Source organism: Phyllostomus hastatus, unplaced genomic scaffold (genome assembly GCF_019186645.2).
Source record: "Phyllostomus hastatus isolate PE091 unplaced genomic scaffold, TTU_PhHast_1.1 phas_contig_150, whole genome shotgun sequence".
NCBI classification, from domain to species: domain Eukaryota; kingdom Metazoa; phylum Chordata; class Mammalia; order Chiroptera; family Phyllostomidae; genus Phyllostomus; species Phyllostomus hastatus.
In genome coordinates, this window is record NW_025333611.1 from 9,037,610 (window position 1) to 9,056,985 (window position 19,376).

The window sequence follows — 19,376 nt, forward strand, 5'->3', positions numbered from 1 at the left end:
TTTGGTATAACCTGTACAATATTTGTTTGTTATTTTGTTGCATGTTATTTGATGTATTTTAACAAAGAATGGAAAACTCTTTCACTCTCTTTCCCATATTTTATACTCAGAAAAATACATTCCTAATTTGCCTACCTGCCTTTTACTGTCTCCCTCCACCACTTCCTCCCCCTCTCTCTTGACAAATCTTTTCAAGGAACCAATCCCTGTTTTCACCAGTCTTTAAGGTGTTTGACACATGGGTGTAATATCATTGTTTCTACAAGTTTGCCAAGTCCTTTTTTGCTTCTTATGCTATTCTTGCAGAGGCGACATTCCCTATTGGCTAGTCCTCTATTGCAGCCCAGCACTGAGGATGAATTCTACATTATTATGTGGTGCAGGGTAAGGAGAAGGGAGCATCTTGCAAAGCCAAGCATCAACAAGAGAACAAGATGGGAAGAGGATTCCCCTCCTCACATCCTCCCACAGAGCGGGCCATGGACCCAGAGCATGAGTCTGTTTTTAGGGGGCAGAACTGAATCCCTTATAGAGCTCTTTTATAGATACAGACCTGCATGCAGATTTATCAATAACAACTGCTGTCTGTGCCAGGCATTGTGGATACGGAGAACCAGGCAGGAGCTGTCTGGTTCTCCATGATCTCTCTTCCAGCTGCTGGGGAAGGGCCGCTGATGCTGTGCTAAACTGAGCTCACAGGCATGCTTTCCTTCGGTGAGAAAAAGAGTAAGTCGAGGCTGAATGCAACTGGTTCCTTTTACAGGTAACACAGGGCAAAATTCTGAACAAAGCTGCCCCTTCCACCATTTATTTTCCTTCTAATTATATTTTGTCAATTATTAAGAGCACTATCCCATTTTAATTTTGGTTCATATTGGCCTGGTCTATATTTTCCACTTTTATTTTTAATAGCTCTAAATATTTTTGTGTTAAATGTCTTTTTTTACAAGGAATGTTTTCAAACATACTTTTTTGTTATTGTTAAAAATACAGTCTGAGACTCTGGTATTTCTCATTTATAAGTATTTAAATTATTGCTATGGTAGCACCGTTTTGCTGTTTCATTTGCTATTTTTCATTTTTGCCCCTTTTTCCTGCGTTTTTCCTTCCTTACTTTCCTCTATGCAACCAAATCTTTCTCTTCCAGTTTAAAAATCACATATTGCATATTTGTACTTATTTTTTCTGTGTGTAAGACCAAAGTCTCCATTTACCCTTATGAATTTCTTAAACTCATCATTATCTAGATCATCTCCTTTATTATTTATTTTCATTCTGGATTGTTCTGGTTATAAACATACCTTTCATTTTGCGCTCAAGCTTTCTTTTTTTTAAGAAGGTCTAAGCTTAATCAAGTTATTTGATTTCCCTCACTTCCCATATCACTTATAAAACCCTCCTTTGAATTGTTTTCTTCTATGTGTACAGCTTTCAGGAGTATTTTTTAGTGTGTGCCTTTGTACAGAAAAAAAATTGTAGGCTTTGTATATCTGGGAAGATTTTTTATTATGTCCTCATGTTCAATGATGATTTGACTATATAATATGTATACTTTATATGTATATGTTTACATTGTGTATGTTTAAATGGTCTTATTTAACTTTACTTCATCAACCTCTTGTGTCCACTGTTATTTTGAAAAAGGCCAGAGTTTATAGGTGATTGTTCTTTCTCCCTGGAAGCTTTATTTTTTCTTTTTCTGTCCTTAAATTTCACTAAAATATTTAAATATGATATTGTCCTCATGTTTCCTGTTTGCTTCATCATTATCTCTCCCAGTCTGAGTCCTAATTTTCATTTGATATCTTTCAACATTGTTTTAATTCTAGAAAATTTATCTTAATTATTTTTTCAGTATTTCCTTTTTCCTGTTTTCTTGTTTCTTGCTTATTCTGTGATTTCTATTGCCTACATTTTGGTATTTTTCTTTGTCAACATTTTCATCTGCTGAATGTTTTACATTGCCCATCCCCTTTCCAACTTTTTCCAGAGTCCATCCATCTGATCTTCTATTTTTAATCTCAGTATGTCCTACTACTTATCCTAATTACTGAGTTCTTTATTTCTTACAATTTTGTTCCTATTTTTCCACTTGGCTTTTTTAAGTGATTTTTTTGTTCTTTCTTCATATTGCAAGGATCATCCTTTATCTTTATTTACCATGCTATTTTAAACACTTTCTCTGTGTTCCAATTATTTTACATCAGAGGTATACATTTGTCCCCAGTGACCTTTCTTTGTTAGAAGCTGTCCTCCTCAAGTGTCTAGCTATTTTTCTGTGAATTCATGTCATGGGGCCCCTACTGCTCAGTGTGGAATTTGTAACAGGAACTGCTGAAGGGCTTGATTGGTGGGTTGGATTACCTACAGGTAAATACGAGGTCTGCCCAAATGGCATTCAGCCATGTGAAATGAAAAACAGAGACATTTATGGAAGAAGACACAGGATACAAGAAATATTGCACACAGGACAATGATGCCTCAGTGGCCTTCAAAGAAGGCACCTTGGGACCTCACACAGTTCTCTCAGTTGCCTTCAGTGGCCCTGGTGTATTTGCCTGAATCTTATCGGCAGTCTGAAATCTCTTCCCTTTCAAAGGTGATTTTAGTGTTGGGATAAGCCAGAAGTTGCAGGGCACCAAATCCGGGCCCCTGTGGGGGGTACTGATACATGTGGGTGATTTGATGTTTCACCAAAAACTTCCTGAAACATGATGCACCCTCGTGGAGCACATTGTTGTGATGAAGCTGCCAATCACCAGTTGCCCAAAGCTATGGCCTTCTGAACCATCTGAATAGTTTCTGCAGAGGAATGTTCAAGTTTAATGCAAAATTTGATTCAGATTCATTGCTTTACTTGCTGAGTCATTTAGAATGTGATGGCCACACAGTAGACATGCTCACTCAATTGCATCGACTGCCCCCACTGACTAGTACAGTGAAGTCATCATTGTTCTCACATGGGCATTGCAGTCCACCCTCCATGGCTTCCAGGTTACATCAATGTTGCACAAACCATTCTCATTATATTAACGATGTCTAGACTTTTTCCAGACAGACCTTGTATAAGGGAGAAAGCTCCAGAAACAACAGCAAGACTTCTAAGCACTTCCCTTTATTTCCAATCCACCAGGCAACACTTATGATCATCATTTCACCCTTAAACACTTACAAGCTACTGGCACTAAGAGAAGGAAGGGCCCTGAATCCTAATCTTTTATTGCTGGGGACTGGAAGAATGCAGATGTGAAAACCTGAGTACATCTGTCCGGCCTGCCGGCCTTTATCCAGTCACGTGGGTGTAGCTGTGACAAGTGGCCTTGACCTCATCCCTGCTCTTATCTGACATTGGGGGCCCAGAGTATTGCATCCAGTCTCTGCAGTAGAAGAGCAGGAGCAAAGCTCGGTAGGGTCGTCCAACCTGTGCCCTCATGGCTGCCTCCTTTTGTCCTCAGGTCCTGACTTTAAACACCACCCATTGGAAAGTCTCAAACGGCCAAGGCAGACATCAGACTCCTCAGGGGACTTCTGGTTTTTCACTTTTCATTCCACAAATTCATGGTTTCCGTCTAGCTTCTATAGGTTCCTTAGGGTTGACTTTAGGGGAGGAACCAACATCCCACACCAGTCCACCTTAACAAGAACCTGTTGATGTTCTGAGTGTTCCACCTACAACTCAAGTCTGTATCATTAACTACCTTTGGTCTCTTCTTCAGTCAAGTCAAATTTGTGGAGTAAATGTTTTTCACACCTCTTTATTAAATTCTCTCCAGTCATTCTGTCATGTGTTCTTCCAACAGGTATATATTATTGAGCATTAAGATATGCTGGCACTCTGATACATTCCAGAGACACAAAAATGAGTTTAAACATGATACAGACCTTGAACCATTGAGCTCACCTGTGTAAAAGGACTCTTTGCAAAAGTGCAATAAGAATCCTTTCAAACTACCACATTAGTAATTTGAATTACAGTGGTGATTACACTGTATTTTCTCCCAGCCCACATAACTCAAAAATTATTTTTAATGAGCTATTATTTCATTTTCCAGGCATTATTTCACATTGTTTAATTCTTTTAAAATAGCATTTCCCATTATTGAGGGGAGGGTGAGTTCATCTGCTGATTGCCATACCTTCTGGGATCCCGTCTGTTCCCTAAGGCTGAGGCAAAACCCAAATTTACTAATGAACTGCCAAAAATTTCATTTCACAAATTCCTACTGATGTGCCATTACTGTAAAGGCACTGTAGTTATTACAGTGATGAGTTTATAGCCTGGAAACTAGGACAATGCTATTTTAACTAATTCATTACCTACACTTTACACCTTTTGAAGGGGGAAAATGTATGTGCTGAGTGAGTGCCTATGTGTGTATGTGATGGAGAGAGAGAATGCGACAGAGAGGGGGAGAGACAGACAGACAGACAAGAGACCGAGAGTTGTGTGTGTTTTCTCATCCGGCATTAGACCCCATTCTGCAACATCATGAAGAATGATTCAACATTTATTTCATCTTTGCTCTTTGAACTCATGTTAGCATTTAGTAAGCCCTCTCCTTTCTATAGGTCATTCATTCACTTATTTTTTCATTCAGTAAATGTTAATTTAGTGACGACTCTGTGATAGGCACCGTCAAGGTGCTAAAAATAGAGCTGTTGTGGCAGCTCTGTAATGTTATCAACTTAGCTAGGCTGAACTACATGCCCCAGAATTCCATACACTGCGTATTTCTGGTTTGGCTAGGTCACGGGAGGCATTTCTTGTGGGAGCTTTACAGGGTGGAGACAAAGCAAGAGCCTTTGTATTTTGCACACATTTTCAATGACCTACTGGCTCCCTGGTTGGTATGAATTAGAGGCTGGATCTGTACGCCTCCTCCCTCCCCTGGATCCTCCTTAAACTTCCTCAACTCCTGGGCCATCAGTGTGTGTCTCCCCCCACCAAAGTGGGGCCAGGTTTCTGCAGGACTCCCAGAGCACCATAGTCAGAGGGAGTAGAAGTGATGTCGTTTCAATCCATGCTTGTGGGGATCCAGCTTAGCCTTGCTGGTTCCAGCCTACTCTTCACTCCCCACTGTACACTCATCTTCAGTTCCTATGTGCCTGCTTGTGGACTTGAAGCTTCGGCACGATACACGAAGATGACAGTCTTACAGAAACTGCTTCCCAACTCCCGCATTCCACATGGCACATCCCTACAGCAAACCCCTTAATATCACATGGGTGTGTCTTCTAGTTGTCCCACTGACAGATGGAGCACTGACCGATAGACCCATAAGTAAGGTCATTATAACTGCTGCCTCGTGGACTTCAGAGAGGGAAGAATATATTTTCAAGCTATCGCATCATACTTAATTCCTTACATCCGTGAAAAACACCGTGCACAAAAACTCAGAGTGATGGGCAGTAAGCTCTGTTGTAAATGCGCCCCAGCTTCAGCATACTTCTGCTTCCAGAAGCAGCAAGTATTATGTGGAGGACTACGCTCAGGTGCTGAAACCTGCTTCGTCCCCCTGAGGAGCACCTCACATTTAATCCACGAAATGTGTTGGTCTCTGAAATTATTTGCTTCCATGATCCAAAAGAAAAGTGTCTCCCCCAACTGTCCCTTATCTAGCACCGTTCCTTGCTCAGGGACTCTCCCGGACAGAATTAAAGCAGGTGATAACCCATTTGTTCGCTCAGCGTGTGACATTCAGAAGTTACTATGCTGAGTGCTAATAAAGGTCTGATCAAGTTTAGGGGTGCTTATGCTAGTCAATGTTTTCAAAAGCAATCTTATTAACTTCTAAAGCTATACTGTGAACCGAAAAGAAATTGCCTCTCCTCTTTATTGGAATCATTGACCCGATTGCCAACTTAATTGTTATCTTAGACTCTTTATTTCTCACCCCTCACACTACGTTAGTTGCCAAGACATTTAAAAATATATTTATTTTTTGAGCCCTGGCTGGCGTAGCTCAGTGGATTGAGCTCGGGCTGCAAACCAAAGTGTCGCAGGTTCGATTCCCAGTCAGGGCACATGCCTGGGTTGCAGGCCATGACCCCCAGCAACTACACATTGATGTTTCTCTCTCTCTCTCTATCTCCCTTCCCTCTCTAAAAATAAATAAATAAAATCTTTAAAATAGATATATATTTTTTCCTCTCCAATCCATCCCCTTCTTCATCCCTTTCTTTCAGTCTTCTTTACTACAAGTCTAGATGAGAAGCAAATCACCTTCTGTCTAGATTTTTTCAGTTGTTTCTTTTTTTTAAAGATTTTTAAAATTTATTTTATTTCTAGAGAGGGAGGAAGGGAGGGAGGAAGGGGGAGAGAAAAACACCAGGGTGACAGAGAAACATTGATCAGTTGTCTCTCACATGCACCTCGACCAGGGACCGAACTCCAACTCTGGCACGTGCCCTGACTTGATATCGAACTGGCAACCTTTTGCTTTGAAGGGCGACAGCCAACTAAGCCACACTGGTCAGGACTTTCGGTTGCTTCTCAACTGCCTGGTCTCGGCACCTTCATCTTCTGCTCTAGCTTTAGAGGGAACTCACATGCTATTACGACCATGTAAACACCCAGCTCGAAACACTTTGTGCTTCCAAGCATCAAGCATGAATATATCTCAATCTGGGTAAAATCCACCTGAAAAACTTGTTAAAATGCAGAGCAACGGTCCCCTGTGAATCCCCCATATAAAAATCTCCATGTCTCAGCATGGAAGTCAGGATTTAGTTCGGCCACACTCCTTCTCTACTCTGAGAAAAATGTAGCCATTTACGGAACATTCTCTTTATGGTACATCCTTGCCTTTGCGAGATTTTTTCCTACTGCTCAGAACACAAAGCCTTCCCTTGTTAAGCTTCTATTGTCTTGTCAGTTCACATGTTATTCTCTGATGCTTTCTCAGATGCCCTCAGGCACAACAAGCTTTGGCTTTCTCGAGGCTTCCACTATGCGATGTGTCTTTAAAAGAGTACCCTGCCATGGTGCGCTCTTGTTTGCATAGCTCTTCTCCAAACAGTACACTTTAAATCCTTGAGAGCAAGAAACTGCCTCTTTAATTTTCTTCATTCATGAACGCATCAGAGATGGTTCAAATATATTTAGGGAATGGATAACAATAATGAACATGTACTGCCGCTCCCTAAGGAGCTGGAAGAATTCTGGAACTGACTTCGGCCCTGTTGCAAGGGGTGTGACAAGTAGAAAATTATCTGTCGTCCCAAGAGACTCAGTTCGGCCCCTCCCAACTCTCATCACGCACTGGACAAAGTAAATTCCCTTCCGTTCACCAGACTTCTCCTTTCTTGGAATGGAATTGAAGTTACTCAAGCGTTTACTATGAGGACCTCACCTACCGCCAACCTCAACCCACAGTAGTTAATCATGTTAATCCTTTCAACCACAGAAGAGTTCTGAAAAATACAATTTCCTCTACCTTATTATTGTTGAAGCACTACCTTAGTGCCACGTTTAGATTAGTGCTCTGGACAGATTGCTCAGCTGGCCTGCCCTGAAGCTAAGCCTGGATCTGATAAAGGCTTGGACTTTCGAAAAATAGACTCATCATAAATCCTCTACAATGTGTTCAAGAACTTTGAGGAACTAGACAAAACCCGCACCATTGCTAGCGAGGCTTCCAGAATCGCCTATCCCACTGAGTGAATATTTCAGTCACATCCAATTCAGCAGCTATAATACGGTGGTTAACCTCAACAAAGGTGAAATTACAGAGAACATGGATGTTCTTTGTTCTTGGGTGATATTTCTCAAGCTGTGGGCTTTGGACTGCCAACATCTGAATCAACACCGATGTCTGTTGAACATTTTAAAAAATGAACATGGTCTAGCCCCGCCTACTAGACACTTTATTAGAATCCCCAGAGGCAGGACTCAGGAGTCCAAGCTGATTTGTTGCTGTTGTTACTGTTATTGTTGTTGTCATTTTTGTTTGCAATGAAGAGCAACATTAGGGCTCAAGACGAAATGCAAATCGAACACAAATTTTTCGTGGGGCCCTTTCACCTCCCTTTCCGGATACCCAGCCACTGCCAGGGTGTTCTTAGTCCAAAATCCTTATGCAGGATTTTTATATTTTAATAAATGTTACTTAAATGTCAACATCACCTGCCAAATGATTTTGCAATAAGAATTTCAGATGTTAGCGAGGAAAAAAAAATCCTCTGACTTTCTTTTGAGTCTAATCAGAGACCCATTATTATTAAAAATAGTCATTTAAACTTATTAAATGAATACAAATGACACCAAGTACCTGAAATCTTCCTGGTGTAGAGGTAAAATTACTTTTAAAAGAGATATAAAAGAGCCAAAGCATGTTGAGTGTCTGAAGTGTCTGAAGCTGCTCTATTTATTTTAGACCATGTCTACGAGGGTAAATGGAGCACTGCACAATAATTTAGAGAATTTGAACATTATAGATTACAAAAAAATCTGATTAATTGATAATATAGATTCTCTTCTCCTCCAAAAATGAGTTGCTTCGAATGATGCATATAATTGCATTAAACCTTTACTTCTTTTGACCTTTTAGACAAACAATTCCTTAAGGATAACACCCACTTCCATATTTATTTTGTACAATTTGCATATCCTAGTTTGGGACTTTGAATCTTTAGAGGTGTTAGTTGACAAAGACACCAAGTCTTATTATATTAGGCAAAAACTCAATAGATAATGCTCTAATAATTTTTTAAAATCTTTCAAGTAGCCACTGTTTAACTAAATGTCTCCATTTTATACTTTTTTGGAGATTTTAAGTCTCTAAAGAGAGGGCAGTATTAAATTTGTGAATGAGGATCTTCGTTACAGGTCTAAAATGAACAACATTTACTTCCTATCTTAAGTGCCTGTGTTTTCATCGCAGTTGTCACTATGTAAAAATATTGGATAAAAATGTCCCTTCTCATCAACACAAATAGCAAGCACTCTGGCTGTGTGTTTTTGCGTGCATGTGTGTTTTCTGTAAAGACAGAGTGACTAAAATAAACTAAGGAGTCTTCAGAACAAAGGAGCAAATGACGAGAAATGTAAGAAAGAAGGGTAGCATGACCTCGCTTTAATGAATGACCTTGACAATTACTCCTTGCCATCAAGGGGCATTAGTCAAGGTTCCGTCTTTAGTCCAGGCATTTAGCACTCAATACCGCACCGCCGGAGTGAAGAGCTTTTCCATGTCAATTATCTATTACAAACAAACTGTCAGGTCCCTTTGAAATAGCTAAACAAATCTATACATTGATATTTGCTGGTATCTTTTTATGCTACCCTGAGCCAACTTGAGGTTTACGCAGTATAAACTTCTGTGCAGATATTCCTGAGATCTTGAAATTGGACAACTCTCAAAGGAGATGAAGATTCTGATGGACTGCAGAAATGCTGGGGTTTCCTGTCGAAACGGTGAAAAACAGAGAAGTAGACTTCCAGTGTCCCAAATTAAGGATGTTTTTTTAACCCCCATTTCATTAAATTGCATGGCTAGATAGGAGAGTCTTGCTAAAATATTGTGATTAACACAAAGGAAGCTTAACAGACAATGCAATTATAGGTGAAAGACTGCTAATTGCCATCTTCCCAATAACTTATTGATTTTAATCAAATCTTCCTAGAGCAGCATGCCAGCGGCAAATGGATAACTAGATAGAGGGAAAACACAACAATGGAGGTAGTGATATGGAAGAAATTATTCATGTTTGATTTGTATAAAATTGAACAAATATTCTTGATCAGCATTTATACAAATATAGATTTGTCAGGAAGGTGCTATCTAAATTGCTTCTCTCTCAGTGTATTAAAAATTACCATAACTGTTAGCATTTTTAATTATTTTGATCTGCTGAAAATAGATTAAACTGAATGGGAAATTGCTTATTAAGGCTTATATATCTGAGTTAATATGAACTGTTCTCAGCCACTGTGCCTTGAGAATCTTTTAGTCTAAAAGACATTTCGCTATCTCGGGTTGACAATGGAAGGAGGAAGGGTGGAGGATTTAATCTTCAGAAAGTCAAGTTTTGTTTTGGGGAGGGTATAAGGCAAAAACTTTCTCACTCCTGTCACTTCATTAGGGAGCCTTAGCCACATCGGGTAATGGCAGCATTTCATAACTGAGCAGCTGGTCTGTTTGACAGCACCGAGTTTTCATAGGGTAAAAAAAAAAAAAAAACTCTTGCTAAACTAAACTCAACACTTATAACATGGAGAACCCTTGAAATCCATCTTGTACTATAAGAGCAGTTTCTCAGCGTGTGGTTCAATACAGTGTGAAGCGCTGGAGAACTCACACACTGGTCATTCACTGAAGCTGGAAAAGAAGCACAATGGCGACTTTCAATTGTGGTTTCCAAGCAGTTCCCTTGGCATCCCACTGAATGCGGGTCTTTGGGGGACGCTTTATTCATCAAATCGGTGACAGAGGACCCAAAGGTAGATTTCATATATGGACGTGACTACACTTGGAATCTTTATGCTATTAGTTTGACTTTCCAGGGAAACTATTTCAAAACTAACAGCATAAAGATTTCCATTACAGAATTTTCTCCTTCTGTATGCTAGAACTAAGTGTTCAAACAGGTTAGGGCAGAATTTGTCAGCTTCAGCATGCCTAACATGTTGGGTCTGGATAATGCTTTGTTGTAGAGCGGCTATCTTGTGTATTGTGGGATATTTATCAGCACCCCTAGACTCTACCCAGGAGGTACCATTAGCACACCCCTCTCACACTGGGGAGAATGAAATATGTCTCTAGACCTTGCCAAGTGTCCCCCAACAGGCAAAACTGCTCCTGATAGAGAACCACTGGATGAGAAGGGGGGGGGACTGTAGTTCTCTTAATAATGGTGCATCTCAAATCGTTTTGTAGAAAATGTCTATGTCACTGTAATAAAGCAGAAGCAGAACAATGAAATTTGCATTAGAGCTCTGAAGTCGGAGAAGCTGCTCTTTAAATATATTCTTTCCACAATCCACCTGCATCTAAGTCAGCATTTTATTTTACGAGATCACTCGATTATAGGAAATAAGGAGTAGAAAATAATCACGGCGGTCGTGTGAAAGGCAAGACAGTCCCATGACTATCCAGTTCTACCTTCTGTTTGAGGCTTCAGCGAAATGCAGTCCAGGCCAACAACGGCAAATAGTTTGGAAAGAGTTGCCAACCCCAGCTGACCGGTAGTAGTGGATAGGAGCCCTGTACCGAAAAGGGATCTGCAGTTGCATCCAGGCTCAGCGGGAAACAGACTGCCATCCAATGGCGGCATCTGCTTTGGGCAAGGCCAGGGCGGGAACAGCACCTATTTCACACACCGCCCCACCCCTTCCTAGTCACGTTAACTGGCTTGCTCCCCAGATCATTTTAAGCACATGATGAGACTGGGGTATGCTGTTTTTGTGTTGTGTGAATAATAATACACCAAAGAAAAAATAAGATAAAGGTCACTTCTATGTATGATGAAGCATCTCCTCGCCCCTAGGAACTATTTGAGGCTTTGTGAACAAGATTTCAAACAAAAAAGAGTCTTTTCTATCAAAATGAATGGTCTAGTTGCCTAGTCTCTAGGGTAAAGGAAACAAGCCACTCTCTTTTCTAAAAAAGAAAATGTATATATATATATATATATATATATATATATATAGCCACAAAATATTTTTTTAGCTTTCTATTGTATTTCTTCCATTACCATGTGTCCCCCTTCTCCCCGTTTCACCTCCAACACCCCACCCCGCAGTCACACACTGCTGTGCACCGTGGGTGTCTGAGTCTTTCTCGTATCATTTGATCCTGATCCACTCACCCCCTGCCCCCCAGAGCTGTTGTCTGTTCCCCATCTATTGGCCCGTCTCTATTTAGTTTGTTTGTTAGATTCCACATGTGAGTGAAATCTATGGTATTTGTCTTTCCCTGACTGGCTTATTTCACTTAGCATAATGTTCCCCAGGTCCATCCATGCTGTGTCTGAAAGGATCATTTTTTTTTTTCAATTTTTACAGCCAAGTAGAATTCCACTGTGTAAATGTACCATAATTGATTTATCCACTCATGTACGGATGAACACTTGGGCAGTTTCCCAATCTTGGCCATTGTAAATAATGCTGCAATGAACATAGGAGTGCTTATATATCTTCAGATTGGACTTTTAGGTTTCTTTGGATAAATTCCCAGGAGTGGAATCGCTGGGTCAGGAGACAGTTCCAATTTTAATTTTTTGAGGTAGCTCCGTATTGCTTTCCACAGTGGCTGCACCAGTCTGCATTGCCACCAACAGTGCAAAAGTGTTCTCCTTTCTTGCGCACCCTCGCCATTTGTTTTTTATTGATTTATAATAGCCATTCTGTCTGGTATGAGGTAATAACGCACTGTGGTTTTAATTTTTAAAATTTATAAAGCATTTATAAAACTCAGTACCCAGTAAACAAACAATTCAATTTAAAAATGGGAAAAGGACATGGATAGACAGTTCTCCAGAGAGGACATGGAGACGGCCGAGAGACATAGTTCAACGTCACTAATCATCAGACAAAATATCGACTTCCTAGGGGCACGGTTTCTTCTAAAACCTATTTAATTATTTTCTAGTGTTTTCTCTGTATTTCTCTTACTTTCTGAGTGGTGAAGATCAAATATTAGGCCAATTTCTCTAGAAAATGGCCTGGTTTTAGTCCTTAGGAATGCTTGGCAAGAAGCTTAAACACACAGCAACTCTTGCGTTTCTTCAGGCCTAAAAGTTGCCTAGTGAATTGGCAAATCAATACTGAATGCCTAATAATCATAACAGTAATTTACAAAATGATTTTCTACTTACGAACCATCCCTTTGAGTACACCTTCCCATTTCAATGACTATGACAAACAATGAGAATCAATTAGTAATCACTTCCGAGATGAGGGGTCTAGGTTCGCTGTTCAATGCGATGACTGTTAGGTAACCCAGCTTTAAAGAGCTCAGTTGAATTTGTATCTTAGCACAAAAACTGCAAATATCCCCTACATAACTGAAACCACACATATTAAATCCTTAACCGCTAAGGGTGGCTATAGATAAGGATGACCTGGAACCTGGTTGACTTGATGTGCTTGCATCAAGGTAGACATGGTTTTTCTGGTCCAGTAAAATAGCGTCTGAGACAAAAAGAGACTGAACCCGAGTTGTCTGTTCCCAGGGTTAGAAACCCTGTCCCAATGCAGAGATGAGACCTAATGGGTTGAGATTTTCAAAGGGCTACTAACTTGGAGAGTAAAGCCCTGGGAACTGATTTACATATGGGTGTAAAAGGGCAAGAATACGCCTTGTGACAGTAGCCTCCCAAAGCAGAGGTAGGGCTGCTGCAGGCACACACCCTTAAAAGTTACCTGTAAATGTGATTGAACAGTTCAAACATCTCATTGGCTTTTGATCAGCTGAGGGTTGACTGGCTACAGAGGAGTCTGGGACAAACCAGTGCTTGAACCTCAAGTCTGTTGGCTGAGGAGCCCTGAGTTCTCTGTTGGGCTGTGTTTTGCTCACTCTGACAACTTTTCTGAGAGGAGGATGTTCTTCTTCCTGACCACAGCGTCAGGGCTCAGGTCCATGTAAAAAGCAAGTTTACCTGCGCAAGTTCAACATCCTTGGGAGACATGCATTAACATCCTTGTGTTAACCTGACATCTACGGCAACTTCAAAGAAAAGAATGTACTTTACTGAGAAAGCAAAAGGAAAAGGTGCTCTTGACACTTAGTGGAAAAGAAATATTAGAAAGAATAAATGGTTTCCTTCATTTGAGGCATATTCGGAAGTTGTCTGGGTAGCCACGAAACCAATCCCATAGAAAAGGCAGAGCACACTGAAGACAGCCACGTGGGCTCCTTGGCCAAACATCCTGGGACGCAGAACGGGCTCCCCTACAACTCGGAGCCGAAAATTATCTGGAAGCAAGTCAAGGACAGAGCCACTGTGGGAATCTTAGGTATATTTAGATGCACACTGCAGCTGAACTACTAATTTTAGGTAAATGAGGGAGTAAGACAAATAACACCATTTGTTATCAGCTGGAAAGATTGGGAGAGAAAAGACTCCCATTTAAAAGAACACTTTTGGGGCTTTTCCTTCCACTAGAAACATGTTTCATGTCATCCAGACACTAAGTAGATTTCTTTCACAAAGCTGTTACATTATCTGGGTAAACATGTCAATCAAAGACTACAACTAGCAATTTACAGCAATGATGCTAGATTTAACATCTAGAGAGCAAGATTCCAGTGGGAAATAGTGTTTTTATTTACCTCTTTGTTACTAGAACTATTTTTTTAAAAAAACACATTTTTATATAAGGAGCTTTGAAAAGAGTTTATGATACATCCAAAACAAATCTTTAAAACTTTGAGATCTTTTTATTGGATTGCTTTCTCTTTCAATTGTAGAGATAATTTCGCCAAAATACTATTTACCAAATTTTTGAGGGTATCTCAGAACAGACACTCTTTATAATAAAGCATTATGAGAGTGGGGACATGGGCTCTTATTCCACTTGCCTGTTACAGGTTTAATCATCACTTATTAATTTTTCTATTTTCATGAGATTTTTCTCAAACTTAATATTCTATTAAGGTAGCATCTGTTAGAGGAATTATCTTGGTTTTTTAAAGCAAATTTTAGCTGATTACCATGAATCTACATAATTAGAATTAGGTCTAATTATGTAGTGTAAATATATGTAATATATTTATAATATATAATGACATAATTATGATTCACAATAATGTTGAAAAACTCCTCCTTAAAATTAGTAAGAAAAATATGTTGCACAACCCCTCTACAATTAATTAGCAATTTTACAATGCATGCTTTTCTGTAGTTTCTAAAATAGAGCTTAGTAAGAAAATATAATTAAAAATATATATTTTGAAGTTATTACCCCCCCAAATACCACCAAATCTTCATTAGATTTCAAAATTATAAGTATTTTGGAATCTGTTCAAGAAGAACATGTTTCAAAATGTTAGTCCTAATAGGCACACTTTTCCAATATACCCTGAACCAGATTCTGAATGTTCAGAATGTCTAGCAAGAGCTAATGCAAGATGGCTTGAACTTTGTCTTATAAATCATTCATCAACATAATAGAAATTATAACAAATGATGAGTGCCTATACACTGATTACAAATATGAGGAAAATGGGGTGGGGGGCTATTCATGTTTATATGCTAGACTAAGTATAACACCTATAGCAAAAGTATAGGACAACTATTCATTTAATCCATAGAGTTGAATGATATATTTGATACACTGTGGGAAGCCGGCCAATTTTTTTCTGTAGAGCAGAGGCGAACACATGGTCTGAGGGCCAAATCCCTCCCTCCACCTTGTTTTATCCGGCCCGGCACCTTGTTTCTACCCGGCGGCAGCGCCGAGCTCCTTGGCCCTGGTTAATCCCAGGGGTGTGGTTACATTGATACCGTCCTAAAATTACATCCGGCCCTTTGAAGGCAACCACAAGGTTGATGTGGCCCCCAGTGAAAATGAGCTTGACACCCCTACTGTGAAGAATCAGATAGGAAGTATTTTAAGTTCAGAGGGACATAGAGTCTCCCTGACAACAATTCAGCTCTGCTGTTGAGCTGCACAGCAGCCACAGGGCAAGTCGGTGTGGCTCCTTTCTGTTAGAACTCCATCTAAGAAACAGGCAACTATGGGGTGTGGCCAGGGGGAGGCGCTTCATTTGCCGAGCCCACTACCGTGCCTTAGAGGGTGGAAGAGCAGATTCTGAGTTTCACGCTCTCCGTTCACCTCATGCTTTCACCATTGCGCAACTCTGTGACCTCGACTACCTGGCCTCAGCCTTCTCATTTATAAAATGGTGGTAACAACCATTTCCTATGTCATAAGATTGGGGTGAGGATAAAAATTAAATAATTTACATAAAGTATTTACTATAATAGGGTATGTCTTCTATGAGGAGGAATAAATTGGTGTTTGTAGAGTGTGGATATGCGAAATGTTTGATATTCAACATTAGTTTTCAAGTTTTGAGAACATCATTTTGCACACTGAAGGCTGAGAAGCCTTGGTTTAGTTACAGAAGCAAAAATGTCCATACTGATAAATTATTTTTCCAAAATGGAAAAGAGCACAATATCTTAATGACTCTGATCTTATACAGAAGGCATAAACTACATAAATTATGTATACTTAGATAATATACTTTATAAATATAGCAAACATATCATATCCCATAGATAGAAAGCATATGATTTTGTGTTCATACATATTCAATCAACAAATAAGTATTCGATGATTAATATGCATAGTCATCATGCTAGGCGATGGTTAACCTCTGCTTTCTTGCTGTTTTTTTTTTTTTTGTAATTTGGTGAGAGATGCAAACAAATAGCAGACAATTAAAATTCAGTGTGATAAACTATTTTATTAGGGTACATATATTGTATATTTTAACAAGAGATCCTATAAAATTCTTCTTGACAAATCACTGAATACTTTCCAAAAGATTTTCATAAATACATGTCTCACCACTAAAAATGCAGGCTTTTAAAGTATAGGATTTATGTTTACAAATAGTGTCTCCTAGGATGTTTCTCGTGTTATTATGCACACGCTATTTGTTAAATAAACATTTCTGAATAAATTAATCTTGCTACGAAGTGGGTAAGGTAGTACAAATTCATCAAGCTTTTCTTGAGGTCATACAAATCAATAGTTCGGAGGATAAGTGAGCTCCTTAAAATTAAAATATGTGAATCCTATCTGCTACCTAGCTTTCCAAAAAAGTTGTGATGCATAACTATGTGATATTGAAAAAAGCAAACATATAAATAATCAAAGCACAGTCCACACAATGCCAGTGAGCTTCTAACAAAAAGCTCCAGCAGTGAAGATTATATTACAGTGAAACCAGCTTGAGTGTCGAGTTCCAAGTTTGAAGACCAACTATCCAAAAATAACTTAGCTAAGCGTTGGCAAATCAACTGTCTACCTTGGGCTTCTCATAGATAAAATCAGTTAAGTTTTATGGGTTCTCAGAACAGTGCGTCTATCACACATCGGAATCCCCAACTCCCTCCCTGAGATTCTGATAAAATGCCTGCATGGAGTTGGGTGTGGGAGGCAGGAGATAGAAGGCGTGAGGTGGTGCCCACACGTCCAGAGCGGCCTGCTGGTGGACCACTGTTACTGATGGGAAGCATGCCTTAGGAGCATGGGACCAGACAGGTGAGAAGCAAAGAACGAGATCATCCTTGAGATCCCTTTTACCTGGGATGCGGGTACAATTCCAGTCTCTCCCCGCCCACATTTCCTCTGGACCTTTTTCTCCCTGCCTTGGCCTTTTAGTCCTCGGTCTGGGGTCCCTTTATGTCGCCACACCTATTCCAGCAATTTCAATGCAGCCTTCAGCTACCTTACACAGCTTCTGTGAACCTAAATATCCACGATCCTTTATCTCCCCACCAAACTTCCCCTGCCTTTTATCTCATTCTCTCATGTTTCTGCTTGAAGGCCCACACTTACATAAGAAGCTATTTCCACCCAAAGTGTAATATTAAAGTTTACCACAAAATGTGAACCAACTCAGATAATCCACTTGTTTTTTTCACAGCAGATTCACATTCTAAAACGGAGTGAAACATAAATGGAGAATGTATATACTTACTATCGGGGAAGGAAATGGAGAAGATAGTTTAAGGAAGTGGAATCATTTAGCTGTTCAACATGGGCTCTTTGAAATTCTTCTAGGAGAAAATATAAATTTATTTCTATGTATGGTATGTTGGGTAGAATTCTCATGTACTGTGGATTTGTAGACTTGCCCAAGTAACCGTAGACTTTGCCACTCGGAGTAAGTCCTGGTGACCGACGGCAGTGACACTGTTGGGAATACAGACTCGAGTGCTCTACCCCAGTCCTACTGAACCAGTACCTGCGATGTAGCCAGAGGCCCTGGTGCTGATTCTGCGTGACCTTAAAATTTGAGAAGTGATACATTGGTCAGGCAAAAGCCTTAGAATTTTTGCCAATCCAAAAAGAGGACGGGGTAGATAACGTCTAATCCCAACGGGCTGAATTTTATAAATGGATGTATCATTATTGTAGTCAGCTCTGGGCTTCGGGAGGATTCTGTACCATCCATTGACCACTCAGGGACTTGGCTGCTGAAACCCTAAACTGACTTCCACTCCTTGACTTGCCCTATTTTCCTGCATGCCAGTGTTCCTTAGCAAGATTTAAACTACCTCGTGCGGGAGTGGGGGTGGGATTAAACGTGACATCATCCATTTTCTTTTCTTCCTGTCCCAAGCTGCTCTGTGGTTCTCTAGTAACTAGTACTCACATGCTGTAGTCCACCCAGGTGGTGCTAAGGAAATACTGGTTCAAATTTTAATAGAGAATCCGTAGGGACAAGGCTGCTGTGAAAGACGTTTCTTTTACCCACAGGAAATCGAGCAAGGCAAGATTTCCTAATTTCTCCTGACAGGAGCAGGGGTGGGGGAGGGGAAGCACAGCCCCCTCCCCCACTGGCTCTCTAAACGAAGACGCCTTGGCTCATGTGTATCTTCACACTCGGTCCTACCCAGGCCGCGGCTGCTTTTTGGTACCGTGGAGCGCTTGAGTATTGTATCACAGACCAGGTGGCCCCCAGTGACTAAAATCCATACTATCTGGCCTTCTGCTGAAAGTTTGCCAACCCCTTTAAAGCCATTCTGAGCTCCTTTATACGTGGTACCACCCCTGACCTCTGCGGGCTGCCTAACTCAGCAAGCATGGCCTGGATTGCACGCGGCCGGGATTTACTTGAGGAATGAAAAGGCCTTTCGGCGGAAGCAAAAGTAGCCAGCGGTGAGTCTCCTTCCTGGTCTTTCAAGCCCAGAAACTTTTTCATGGAACGTTTCATGCAACTTTGAGTGGGACCAAAGTTGAACTGACACTTTGATGATCAAAACACATTATCCTTCCCCCTTCTCGTTTAAACTTCATGTAATTGAGTAAATTTCGGAAGAGCGTTCCTAGGACTTGCTCTGTGAACCTGAAAATTTCCCAGTCTCCTCACTGTTCTGCCCTCAAATCTTCTGAATCCCCAGAGAAAAGGCAGAACTCTCTGGGGGACGTCTCTCTCAAGCGCTGTTTAAATCAGACCTCTGGATTCTCAACAGTTACTGAAAAAGCCTGGTAGCATCTTACAAGGCAAAGCCTCCTGATGTTTCAGTGAATATGATCTTTGTCCCTCAGAACATCATTTGGAATGTATTCCCCATTTTCTTACCTTCCCATACACTGTCCCATATGTCACCCAATTTATCGCTCATGGTCAACCACAAAAGTGGACGTCTAGTATCTAATAAAACCTGTTAGTGACACTTTACCTTATGTTTCC